This window comes from Phoenix dactylifera, chromosome 1, assembly GCF_009389715.1.
Source record: "Phoenix dactylifera cultivar Barhee BC4 chromosome 1, palm_55x_up_171113_PBpolish2nd_filt_p, whole genome shotgun sequence".
Taxonomy (NCBI): Eukaryota; Viridiplantae; Streptophyta; class Magnoliopsida; order Arecales; family Arecaceae; genus Phoenix; species Phoenix dactylifera.
In genome coordinates, this window is record NC_052392.1 from 2631394 (window position 1) to 2645354 (window position 13961).

Below are 13961 nucleotides of genomic sequence, written 5' to 3' on the forward strand. Positions count from 1 at the left end.
AGAGAAAAGTAAACATGGATTTACAAAGGAGATTTCTCGTTAATAAAAGCCCGAAGACCGAAGTACAAAATTGAGAGTCGGTCATACAACAAGTTTGGAGGCCAACCGCGCTTACAAAAAAAAGAAAAATAGAAAGAAAAGATAAGGTAACAAGTTTTAGGAGGCGACGACTTCATCGACACCGGGATCATCTATGATGATCACTTGAGGGTCCTTGGCAGGAGTTGGCTTGGGACCTCCTGCTGCGGGCGCAGATGCAGCTTCACCGGCGACCTCGGGAGTTTCCTCAGCGACCTCCCCGACAGGAGTCGCCCGAGCCGCTTGCTCAGCCTTAGCGGCCCCAGTCCCGATGACCTCGACCTCGACCTCGGCCTCGGCCTCCTCCTCCTCCTCTTCGAGCGGCGAGGGAAGATCGAACTCGCTCTCCTCGTCGATTCTCGACCTCAGCTGGATCCCTAAAAGGTCGAGCTGGAGGCAGAACCGTGCCATCTGCCTCCGAACGTTCTCGAAGCCCCGGAGGAACCCGTCCACAGTCTCCTTCTCTAGCATGTCGTGGAACTCTTTCGACTCTTTGAAGAGCTCCACGACATTTTGGGCTTGCTCGAGTGCCTTTTTCTTTCGGGCCTCGAGCTGTTCGATCTTCAGGCGGAGAACTCCGCCCTCGTACTTATAACCGGCGGCTTCGGAGCGGGCCTCTGCGAGTCACGCCTCAGAGGCGCGCAGTTCAGACCTCGCCAGAGAGTGCGCGGCCCACTCCTCCTCCAGCTCGTTCACAATCGCCAGCCACCCGGCCTCGGTGGCCTCCCTCCGCGCGAGGGCCTCGGCCAACGCGGCCTCTGACTCCGCAAGCCTCTTCTCGGCCGACTCTAGCTGCTTTTGGAATCGACGAGTTTCATTCTGGCATCCCGAGGCGATGAATACCAGAGTATCGATTTCGTGGATATGCTACAGGAAAACTACGATAAGTAAAAATGAAGGAAATGCTAATGATTGAAAATAAAGTGAGGAAGTAGCTTACCCGAACAGTGTTGCAGTACGTCTGGTCGACAATCTTCCTGAGCTCGAGGGCCTCGAACTTGGCCCGATCAGCCGGGAGCATCGCACGGCGGAAGACTGCACGCGCGACATCGGCATCTTCGAGGGCCGAGCTGCCCTCACGAACTGGGGACTCCGGGTCGGCAAATCCCCTCCCGAAGCGTCCTCCGGCTCCCGATGAACTCGGCTCGACCGAACTCGCGGCGGCGGGCCGAGACGCGCTTGGAACCCCGGGACCTCTGCTCGGCTCGGGCCCCGAGCGCCGCAAGCGGACGACGGCCCCCCTGTTAAGAGATGGGAGCGGGGCAAGCCGGAGGCGCCGAATCGTACGCCCCACCAGAAGCGAGCTCGCACGCTTGGTCGCTGGGGCCCTATCTCGGGCGGTTGATGACGCCCCGGCCCCGGAGCCCCTCGCCTCGGCAGGGGCGGACGCGGAAGCCGACCTCGCTCTCTTTTGGGGCTCGGGAAGAGCCCCGCCGGCTTCGGCTGACCTCTTCCTCATCCGAGAGAAGAGGGAAGTGTTACTGGTCGGCATATATGGAATGTCTGAAACAAAGGAGAGGAAAAAAATTCTAAGTAAAGGAAGGAAGAAACAAACAAAACAGAAAACGAAGTAATATGGCCGCTCTTACCCTCGGGGCGCGCCGAGCTCAGGCCGACGTTCACCAAGGCCTCCTCGCTTAGGAGGTCAGTCAAGATGATATCTTTCCCGAGACCCCGCAGGGCGTCGAGAACCCTCTGCTCGTCCACCGCGAGCTCGGAGAGCCTGTTGAGGGCCTTCTGCCGGGGATGCCCTCACCTCGGGTCAAACCTCCACGACACCTCGGATGCAAGAAAGAAAAATTTTCCCCTTCCACTCATGGATAGAGGAAGGGACACCTCGGAAAAGTGACATACCGCCCCGAAAGGCGAAGTATAGCCACTCTCCATCCGCCGAGTTTGTTTTCAATAGAAAACACCGGCGGAAGACACTCACCAAGGTCGGGATCCCATGCGCAAGGCAAAGGGATAAAATCCGACAATGGTCCTCCACGAGTTCGGAGCAAGCTGTGCTGGAACGAGTTGATACTCCACTAGCAAGTCATTCACAAACTCGTGGAGGGGGAACCGCAGGCCGGCCCAGACTGTCTCGACATGCACTCCGATCCGACCTGGGGGCGGTTGTATCACCCGGTCCTTCGGCCCTGCAGGTTCAAGATGAAACCCGGGCTGGAAAAAGAACCTAGAACGAACCAGCCCCAGTTCCTCCTCCGACAAGCTGGACCCGACATCATTCGGACCGGAACCCATTTTCAAGAGGAAAAGAGGGAAGCGAAGGACAAAGAAAAACGAAGAAAAAAGAAGAAAGAAAACCCCTAACTACTGTGGGGAGGTGACCTAGGGGGGAGATCGCCGGGAATCGCCCTGAGGCACCACCGGGAGGCTCGGTTACGGCTGAGAAAAAAAGAACGGGAAAGTAGAGGCGGAGGAAGAAAGGAAAGCAGCCAAGCGAGATCTTTTTAGGGCCAGATCGAGGGATTTATATAGACCCTCCCGACGGCCCAGATCGGCAGGGCTGGATCCCGCCTTCCGTCCGGATTGCGCCACGTGTCAGCTCCGAAAATCGATACAGCACATTTATTCTAGGTTGGTGCCTCGAATATGCAATCGAGGCAGTGTCCTGTCGGATTTCGGAGCCCATCATGAGCCCGCCTCACGAAGCGATCTCGGAGGACGAAAAGGCGTCGCCCCATCTCCTCTCATTAAAAGCGCCCCGAAGCGCGCGGAGCGCCGGAATAACTTAAAGTCTCCTTGGCCCCCACCGCTGTAATAAATACAACTACTTCCCGCATCCTAGCTCGCGAGCGGCTCGAACTCGGAAGTCGGGGGTAGTGTTGGAGGAATATAAGTCACCCCGAAAGCACATGAATATATCATCGGCACGTGATCAGAGACGCCCGACCTCGGAACGCTTGACCTCGGAGGCACCCGACCTCGGATGTGCCCGACCTCGGGGCGCCCGACCAGGTGCCTGACCTGGCGCCCGACTTCAGAGATCTCGACCTCGGATGCGCCCGACCTCGCCATTCATCCACCGCGATCATATCTTTCTGCAGCCCGATCAAAGACCATGTCCTGCCACAGTCGTCCCACAATTATATGCGCGTGACCTCTGCAGATCTCCGGCTTACTCCACAATTAATGCACATCTACGGCTTACTCAACAATCATTGCGCATGGCTCCTGCAGACCTCCAGCTTACTCAATAATTAATGCGCATGGCTCCTGTCATCTATAGACCTCAAGTCCTCCACGGCCAACAAGTTCGGCTACGTCCGGTCAGCCATGACAACTCCCTGGCTCCGGTCTGATTTCTACGGCAAGGCATTAATGCACATGATCGTGCACTAATTCATGCGACTTGCTCAGTCGTACGGTAACCTTGCACTGTCACATTGCAGGTAACCCAGTACCCCTCTATAAAAGGAGATCTCCTCCATCTTAGAGGGGGAGATACTGGAACTCTGGACATATATTCTCTCTCCTCTTATACACTTGCCCCCTCTGACTTAGGCATCGGAGGGCCGGTTGCCGGAAACCCCGACGACCAGCTTTTTGCAGGTCCCTCCACGGAGGACGCCGTCCGCTGACGCCGCTTGCCGACGGACCGCCGCGCGCCTGATCGATTATTTCAATTTCAAAAAATAAACCACGCAATAGCACGTATCCTGTAGGATAGTGATTACGGGTGTCGGTCCACAGGGATTGAAGAATAAGTTATTTTTCTTTTAAAAATAAATCAACAAGAAGGATTTGCTAACTTGATTTAACTAAATCAAACTATGAGTACGGATTGAGATTTTATCAAAGTAAATAGATCTAGGGTTTGGAATCCACCACATAGCATTGCATCAAGGATTGTGTTCTTAATCTTATCTTTTGGAGAGGCATGCAATTTTGGCTACAAGCCTTATAAAATAAAAGCATAAAGAGTTTTTAGGAGATCCATCTTCGGTATAGCATGAAGTGTCTACCTAAGTATGCTAATCTAGGGTGTAGCACATCTCATCTTCCTAGGCATGGATCATCTTAGGACTACTTTAGCAACATGAATAGTAAATGGCATGCTCAAGGTTTAAACATCATAAAATAATTTTTTATTGAGGATGAGAATTTAAACAAACTCCAAAAAGATTAAAAGAGTAAGAACTACAATGCCCTGTTACATTGCTAGGGCTTCATCCAGCCCTAGACTAGACGTTAGCCGCGCATGGTGGTCCGGATGTCCTTCCATCTTCAAATGAAAGCCTTCACCTCCCATTCTTCCCAAATATATCACAAACTATTCTCTCTCCTCCCCTCTCTCTTCTTTTTTTATTTCTTTCTCTCGGCTTTCTCCTTCTTCTTCTTCACCGAAACAGGGGTTCCCCTGTTTTCTTCCGAACCGAGCTCCCCCCTGCCACCGAACGCCCTCCTCCTTTTATAGTGGATGAATGGCGTCAATGGCGTGGCTGGATCTTGGGAGGGATCCGTGGAGCGTTTGATTGTAATGGCCGGAAATGAAGCCGGCCGCTGGATCGACGGGAGGTGGAGGGAAGAGGGATGAGATGGGCCGCGGGATCGGATGGGAGGTGCTGATGCGGAGTATCTGGATCTCGGAGAAGCCGGGGACTGAGCTGTAGATGAATGTCGAGCTGGGTTTTTCGGCGGTTGGGAGCCGATCACGGCTTGGTGCTAGGGATGAATCCGGACGGAAAGATGTTGCAGGTGCTGTACAAACGATGAATTGGAAGCGTTACGATCGGAAGGAGAGGCGGGGGATCCCGGTCGCTGGCTGCACCCCGTGGAACTCGTGCTGGAACGGGTTGATGCGGAGCATTTGATTCCCGACGGTTGGCTCGTTGATTGCAGCGGAGGAGTGATCGCCGGCGGAGCATCCGGGAATGAAGACGACGCCGTGGCCGGATGCGGAAGACGCCCCGCTGATTTCCCTCTTGGGTTTGGCACGCGGCTGAGGGAGGATCGGGTTGTGGATCTGGCTGGCGGGCTCGACGGGAGGAGCCGTGGACGGTCGGGATTGCACTGCGGGAAGAAGATGAACAGTGGCTTTTGTTTACATTATTATTTTTTTTTGGTAACACTGTTCATATGAACAGTGTTTCACGGACACTGTTCATAATGAACAGTGAATTCCCCGAAATTATTTTTTATTTATTTTATTATATTCATTATTTTCTTTTTTTTGTGTTTTTAAATTTATAAATTTTATATGAAGGCAAGTAAAGAATTGGTTGGGAGTTACTTTGGGTTTGAAGTGGGTCATGATTGTTGATTTGGCTTGAACTTGTTCTCGGAGCCCAACGTCATTTAATTCTTACTAAACTGCTTCAGATTGGACTCAACCAGATCAGACCGGTGACTTAATAAAAGGGTTAATCAAATTATTTTCCTATACAATTATTAACTTTCAATCAAATCAGGACCAAAGCCCATTTAGTTATAACCTTAGTCGGGTCAACACAATCTCCTTATATAATTTTTTTTGTAGTTTTCATGAAAGATTGCAACCAAGGGAGAGACAAGTTCAGAATCTAGTTAAGAGAATAATTACCATATTTTAAACTTACTTCAATGTTTATTCAATTTCATGGTAAAATATGTATTTATCAGTTTAAAAATATTGATAAGTGCTATGGAAAGGTAACTAAATTATAAATTATTAAGCACTTATCACACCCCCAAACCTATGTTTTGCTAGTCCTCGAGCAAAATAAAACTAGAAAAGAAGAATTCTAACTCACTTTCGCAGGCATCGCGGTTACATTTACCATATGTAACAAGGCTTTAAACCCCTAGGTTACCCTAGTGGACGAGTTGTAGTCTCGTGAGGATTTTCAGTGAAGATACCCACAAACTTCAGTAAATCATTTATTATTATTGTTATTCTTAATTTTTTTTTTTTTTTTTAGATTGATTGATCTATGAAGTGAAAATCAAATTCCAAATGCATACTAGTAAAGAATTTCAAAAAACTCTCTCTCTTTTTTTTTAATTAAAATCTAATTTAAGACACATAAATGATGAAAATTTCAAAGCACACACGGTTTTATTTACTAAATCAGCCCAAATCCTAGGTCAAGATGCAATTCAAGTTGAAGTCATTAAGTTTCCGTTAGGGAGTTGTAAGACTTATTTATACTGGAGTGCTCAGTGAAATCTGGACCGTACCCAAGCTAAGAGTTCGGATCTCCAAAATATTGCTAATACCAGTAGTTTCCAAGGATTGGTCGAAGGAACCTACTCACTGATTCAAAATCATCTTATCTGCAGGATTTCGAGAGTTGTGGATGTTTGCTTTAGTACCTCACGGGCTTTATATGTAATATTCCAGTTTACTCGAATTTTCTACAACGACGGCTTTCACACTATTGTCTTTTCGGTCAATACAGCTTTTTTTTTTTTTCCTTCTTTTTTTTTAAGAAAGATATATAAATTGTGCACTTTTACTCTTGTGGTGATTTCTCCGTGTAACGAGCAATCAGTCGACAACTCTCACACCAGTTGGCATAAGGTGTCGGGCATCAAGACTCCCCTACGGACTTATGCTCGGAGTCCTCATCACAAGCCCACTTGACCTTTGACAATAGGTAGCCCTTTTCGATGTTCCTGACTAAATCCATTTTTATTGATTTTTTTTTTTTTATTGATTAGATAAGTATGATTCATCAGGGTCCAAGGTTGCTACTATACTATCAACATAATGTCGAGCCTAGACCTTAGAAGGGTCGGCCAGTGTGTAGTGAAATTCCAAAGTATTAATTAGCTTACAACTCCCTAAGAGAGACTTAATAAAAAGAACTTAAATTTGTATTACTTCCCACTAGTCATTGGGCTTTTAGATTTTATATACCTTGTGTGTTTATCATTCTCGCATAAATGTATATAAATTAGGTTTTTTTTTTTAAACAAAACTTTTTTTTTATTATTTTATGAAAATAAACACATTTTTTTAAAAAAATTATTTTTAATTTTTAATTTTTTTTAAAGATGATTTTTTTTTATTATTTTTTTTTAACTTTTTTTTTGATGAAAATCAAGATGAATACCCCCAAACCTAAACCTAACATTGTCCTCAATGTTAAAAAATAATCTAAGAGAATTGGGTTGCCTCCCAACAAGCGCTAAGTTTATTGTCTTCAGCCAGACATGGTGCATCCTTAATTATTTTGATAAATAGGGTTCGTCAAATTAAGGGATTCGATCAATTGCCCATCGGTAACACAGTCCACATAAGGTTTTAACCTTTGACCATTGACTTTTAAAATATGTTCACCATTGAGGTGTTGGATCTCTACTGCACCATAAGGAAAAACCTTTTTCACTACGAATGGTCCATCCCACCTAGAGCGAAGTTTATCCGGGAAGAGTCGCAACTTTGAATTGAACAGCCAAACCTTTTGACCAGGTTCGAAGGACTTACGGTTAATATTTTTATCATGAAAAGCCTTAGTCCTTGCTTTATAAATTTTAGCATTTTCATAAGCCTCATTGCGCAATTCTTCAAGTTCACTTAGTTGGAGTTTTCGGTGAGGACCAGCTACTGTCATATCTAAGTTAAACTTTTTGATAGCCCAGAAAGCTCTATGTTCAAGTTCTACCGGTAAGTGACAAGCTTTACCAAAAACTAATCGGTAGGGGGACATGCCAATAGGAGTTTTGTAGGCGGTACGGTAAGCCCAGAGTGCATCATTTATCCTTTGAGACCAATCTTTCCTATCGGGACGTACCGTTTTCTCTAAGATGTGTTTTAACTCTCTATTGGACACCTCGACTTGTCCACTCGTTTGGGGATGGTATGGGGTAGCAACTTTGTGGGTGATGTTATATTTGCGAACCAAAGCCTCGAAAGATCGGTTGCAAAAATGAGATCCCCCATCACTGATAATGGCTCGGGGTGTACCAAAACGACAAAAGATGTTTTCATGTAAAAATTTAATCACAACCTTGTGGTCATTAGTTTTAGTGGCGACAGCTTCTACCCATTTTGAAACATAATCAACCCCTACCAGAATATATTCGAAACCAAAGGATGGTGGGAAAGGGCCCATGAAGTCAATACCCCAGACATCAAAGATTTCTACAATTAAAATAGGATTGAGAGGCATCATATCTCTACGAGAGATGGTACCCATCCGTTGGCACCGTTCACAAGTTTGGCAAAAGTTATGGGAATCTTTGAAAAGTGTGGGCCAATAAAATCCACTTTGTAAAACTTTTGCTGCAGTTTTTCTACCCCCAAAATGTCCCCCACAAGCTTGTGAATGGCAGAATGAAAGAATACTTTGAAATTCGCATTCGGGGATACATCGACGGATTACTTGATCGGGACAATACTTGAATAGATCGGGATCATCCCAATAATAGAACTTTACTTGTGAAAAGAATCGATTCTTGTCTTGAGTTGACCAATCATCAGGAATTCGTCCTATAGCAAGGTAATTTACTATGTTTGCAAACCATGGCGTTTTCATTCCTTGTACCCCAAATAATTGTTCATCTGGGAAAGCATCATGTAAGGGTGAGGTATTCTTAGAGGGCTCAAGAAGAAGCCTAGATAAGTGGTCTGCTACGACATTTGCAGTTCCTTTCTTGTCACGAATTTCTAGGTCAAATTCTTGTAGTAAAAGAATCCATCGAATTAGACGGGGTTTGGTATCCTTCTTTGCAAGAAGGTGTCGAAGGGCAGCATGATCAGTGAATACGGTAACCTTGGATCCTAATAAGTAAGATCGAAACTTTTCTAGTGCGAATACTACCGCTAGCAATTCTTTCTCAGTGGTGGTGTAGTTTAATTGTGCATCTGAGAGTGCTTTACTAGCATAGTAAATGACATGAGGTACTTTATCTAGCCGTTGCCCTAAAACTGCCCCAATGGCATAGTCGGATGCGTCACACATTAATTCAAATGGAAGGGTCCAATTAGGAGGCCGTATGATAGGTGCAGTGGTCAATTTTGAGCGAAGATTTTCAAATGCCTCCTCGCATGCTTTATCAAAGACAAAGGGAGTGTCCTTGGCCAGAAGATTGCACAAGGGTTTGGAAATCTTACTGAAATCCTGAATGAAGCGACGGTAGAAACCAGCATGGCCAAGGAATGATCGGATTTGTTTCACAGTTTTGGGTGGGGGGAGATTGGAAATAAGATCGACTTTGGCTTTATCTACTTCAATGCCCCTCTTGGACACGACGTGTCCTAAAACTATGCCTTCTTGAACCATGAAATGGCTCTTTTCCCAACTTAATACTAGGTTGGTCTCCTTACATCTTTTCAAAACTAAGGTCAAATTGTTCAGACAATCATCAAAAGATAGGCCAAAAACTGAGAAATCATCAATGAATACTTCTAGAAAGTTTTCCACCATATCTGAAAAAATGGCCATCATGCATCGTTGAAAAGTTGCGGGTGCATTGCATAATCCAAAAGGCATCCTCCTATATGCAAATGTCCCAAATGGGCAAGTAAAAGTGGTTTTCTCTTGATCGTCCGGGTAAACAGGTACTTGATTATATCCAGAATAACCATCTAAGAAGCAGTAGAAACCTTGACCAGCCAACCGTTCCAAAATTTGATCTATGAAAGGTAGAGGGAAATGGTCTTTCCTAGTCATCGAATTAAGTTTTCTGTAGTCAATACACACGCGCCAACCCGTGGTTGTGCGTGTTTGTATTAATTCTCCTTCCGTATTCTCAATCACAGTGATACCTGATTTTTTGGGTACCACTTGTGTCGGACTCACCCACTTACTATCAGAAATTGGATAAATGATTCCGGCATCTAATAACTTCACCACTTCTTTCTTGACTACCTCCTTCATGTTAGGATTGAGTCTTCTTTGCATTTCTCGGGTAGGCTTTGCATCATCTTCGAGATGAATTCGATGCATGCAAACAGAGGGGTCAACCCCTTTCAAATCGGCTACAGACCATCCTATGGCATGTTTATTCTCTTCTAGTACCCTCAAAAGTTTACCCTCTTGTTCAGTAGATAAGTTGGCTGCGATAATTACAGGGAGGCTATCTTCTGGTCCTAGAAAGGCATACTTAAGATTTGTTGGAAGTGGCTTTAACTCAAGTTTAGGTGGTGAATCAATGGAAGGACAAAGTGGCGTGCTAGCAATGGGAGGAAGAGGTTCAGGTCGGCTCTTCCAAGGAAGGGAACTCACAGGAGATTGATTGTCAAGTAAGATGTTAACTTCTTCTATGGCCTTGTCTATATCAAAGTTGTCAATGTCAAAATGGGCCAGACATGCCTCTAAGGGGTCATCTGCTAAGATATAGGGAAGGGCTTCCTCTACAAGATCATCCATTTCGTCAATTAGGCAACACTCGTCTTCCCTCACATGTTGGTCAGCGGCATGAAACACATTCAATTTAATTTTCATGTTCCCAAATGATATATCCATTGCCCCAGTTCTACAGTTGATGCATGCATTGGCTGTCGCTAAAAAGGGACGACCAAGAATCACAGGGATTTGTTTTTTTAGGTTGGGCACATGTTCCATGTCAAGGACGATAAAATCTACTGGAAAATAGAATTTGTCTACCTTGACAAGAACATCTTCAATCATCCCCCGTGGTATCTTCACAGATCGATCAGCCAATTGTAAGGACACCGAGGTAGGTTTTAATTCACCTAACCCAAATTTCTCATAGACTGAATAGGGTAGAAGATTCACACTTGCTCCTAGATCTAAGAGTGCTCGGTTAATGGAGTTATCTCCTATGACACAGGAAATAGTAGGAGCGCCAGAATCTTTGAATTTTGGAGGGGTGTTGTATTGGAGAATGGAACTTACCTGTTCAGTAAGTAAGACCTTTTTAGGCACATGTGTCCTAGATTTTCGCTTTTGGGTGCAAAGGTCTTTGAGAAATTTGGCATAGGAGGGAACTTGTTTGATGGCATCAAGGAGTGGGAGGTTGATTTTAACTTGTTTGAAGACCTCCATCATCTCTTCTAGTGAAGTTCCCTTCTTGCCAAAGGGAGTGGGTGCATTAAGTGCTTCAGGAAATGGAGCCTTTGGAGTATGGGTTGTGACAGATGGTGGACTAGCTGAAGAAGGTTTTGGGTTTTCATGCGAAACATTCCTCTCCTCTTCTTCATCTTCCTTATTGTTACTCTTCCTAACCTTATTATCTATTATACGACCATTCCTTAGGGTAGTCAAAGCATTGGCTTGCTCATGATTTAGTCGGGTTTCTTGAGCCACGTATTGTCCCCTTGGATTACTCATTGGTTGACTTGGAAGCTTACCTTCCTCTCGTTTATTTAATGCATTGGCTAGTTGACCTATTTGGGATTCTAGCTTAGCAATTGATTGTGTGTGAGAGTGCAATAGTTGTGTATTTGCCTCCAAACCTTGAAGGGCAGTCAACACTTTCTCCTCAAAGGCTGTATTTCTTTGGGTTGGAGGGGGAGGGTATTGAAATTGAGTTGAGGGACGGTAGAGATGAAAATTCTGAGGATTTTGAAAATTTTGAGAGTGGGGTTGGGCAGAGTTCGAAGCTTGCTGTCTCCAAGAGAAATTTGGATGATTCCGCCATCCCGGGTTATATGTATTGGAAAATGGGTCATTACTCGGCCTGGGCTGTGTTTGAGCAGCATTGATATGTTCTTGTACGAGTTCGGGAAATTGGGGTGCTGAGGGGCACTCATGAATAGAATGTGATGGGCTAGAACAGATAGCACACACTTGTGCTTGGGAAGAGCTAATGACATGTCCCCCTACCATCAGTTGGTCAATCTTATGGGACAATGCATCTACCTTGCTAGACAGGTCCATAGAATTACTTATTTCACAAATGGTTCCTCTTCTTTGAGAATTCGGGGGTGCTTGACGAGAACATGAAGCATGGTGGAGGGAGTTTTCATTAAGATTTTCAAATAATTGCCATGCTTCATGCTCATTTCGAAGTATGAAAGTCCCCCCGCATGCAGCATTAATCATATGACGGTTTCGTTCAGTCAATCCATCATAGAAGCATTGCACTAGCTGCCACTTAGGTATTTGATGATGAGGGCATTTACGGATTAGGTCCCTAAATCTCTCCCAAGTTTCATGAAATTCTTCTCCCTCAGTTTGGGAGAAGCTTGTAATGGCACGTCTAAACTGGTTCGTTCTTCCTATGGGAAAGTATTTTTTAAGGAATTCTTGTTGCATTTGATCCCAAGAACGAATTGAGTTAGCTTCTAAAGAATTCAGCCATTGTTTGGCTCTATCTTTAAGGGAGAAGGGGAATAACCTAAGTTTCAAGGCATCATCAGTGAAGTTCTGAATCTTGACGGTGGTGCAAATCTCAAGAAATTCATCTAAATGTTTGTAGGGGTCTTCGTTGGTGAGCCCATAAAAAGATGGGAGCATTTGGATCACACTAGACTTTATTTCATATTGTACAGCTGCTACCTCAGGTAATCGAATGCAAGATGGGGAAGTGTAAATAGTGGGAGTAAAGTACTCCCTCAGGAGTTTGGGTTGTTCTTCAGCCATCTTAAGAGGTGGGGATGATCCTAATGTTTTGATCTTAGCTCGAATGTTCCTAAGGGTTCGTTCTATTTCAGGGTCAAAAGGTAATAGGTTTCGTACTCTAGAACGACTACCGTGCATACACTAGTACTCGATCAGTCAAGCATGCAATAAAAGAAAAACACATCAGTCCTTGATTTGCCCTAAAATCACTAGACAGCTCCTAACTGGTTTGAAGAGGGCACCTAAGCCTCCAATCCGGTCTAATGAACCGAGTTGACCAGGTAAGCTCCCAGGTAAGTGGAGGGGTCACGATGCGTTCGCAAAGGTCCCACTTAAAACCCACTTGCCTCGAACAGATGAACTGTCTCCCTTATAGGGACAAAGCTTGCCTAGACATCAACTAAGCCACAGAGCGAAATTGGTGCAACTTTCGGTGTTCTTCGTCCTATTGAGCTCGAATGTCCCTAGGGGCCAACGTCTAATTGATTTTAATTAAAGATGACACTATGTGAGATTGAGTTCACCTAAGTTGGGCAAGAGTCCGGTGATGAAATCCGGCTCTTATCTTGTTGGGGTGATTGCCCTTACTATGTGCAAATTGATTTGTGTATGTGTATCAAGCATGCATTCACAATTTTGCTATAATTAAAATCAAACAATCACCACAAAATTTCAAACCAATAATTAATTTAAATAAGAAAAGTTTAGAGGTTACCAAAGGGAATTTCCCCAGCAATTTTATTTTATTTTATTTTTTTTTTTTGCAAACCTCTACAGCATTTCTTTTCCGGCAGTTCTCCTTTTGATCATCCCAGATTTTTTTCCTCGATTCCTGATAAAAAATAAATAAATAAATAAAAATTAGTAAGGGAGAAAAAGAAGATAAGAAAAGTAACAATAATAGAAAATTTTTTTTAAAGAATTTTTTTTTAATTTTTAAATAATTTTTTTTTTAATAAGAAAAATAACTATGCTAGCAATCCCCGGCAACGGCGCCAAAAATTGATCGATTATTTCAATTTCAAAAATAAACCACGCAATAGCACGTATCCTGTAGGATAGTGATTACGGGTGTCGGTCCACAGGGATTGAAGAATAAGTTATTTTTCTTTTAAAAATAAATCAACAAGAAGGATTTGCTAACTTGATTTAACTAAATCAAACTATGAGTACGGATTGAGATTTTATCAAAGTAAATAGATCTAGGGTTTGGAATCCACCACATAGCATTGCATCAAGGATTGTGTTCTTAATCTTATCTTTTGGAGAGGCATGCAATTTTGGCTACAAGCCTTATAAAATAAAAGCATAAAGAGTTTTAGGAGATCCATCTTCGGTATAGCATGAAGTGTCCACCTAAGTATGCTAATCTAGGGTGTAGCACATCTCATCTTCCTAGGCATGGATCATCTTAGACTACTT

General features: G+C 44.4%; 1 non-coding gene across 1 annotated transcript; it reads left to right on the forward strand.

Annotated features, from left to right (window-relative positions):
- Positions 1-12078: 12078 nt before the first annotated feature.
- On the forward strand, positions 12079-12184 carry LOC120104274. Its single transcript, XR_005506734.1, has one exon. It is a non-coding gene; the product is annotated as a small nucleolar RNA R71 (small nucleolar RNA).
- The last annotated feature ends 1777 nt before the right edge of the window (positions 12185-13961 follow it).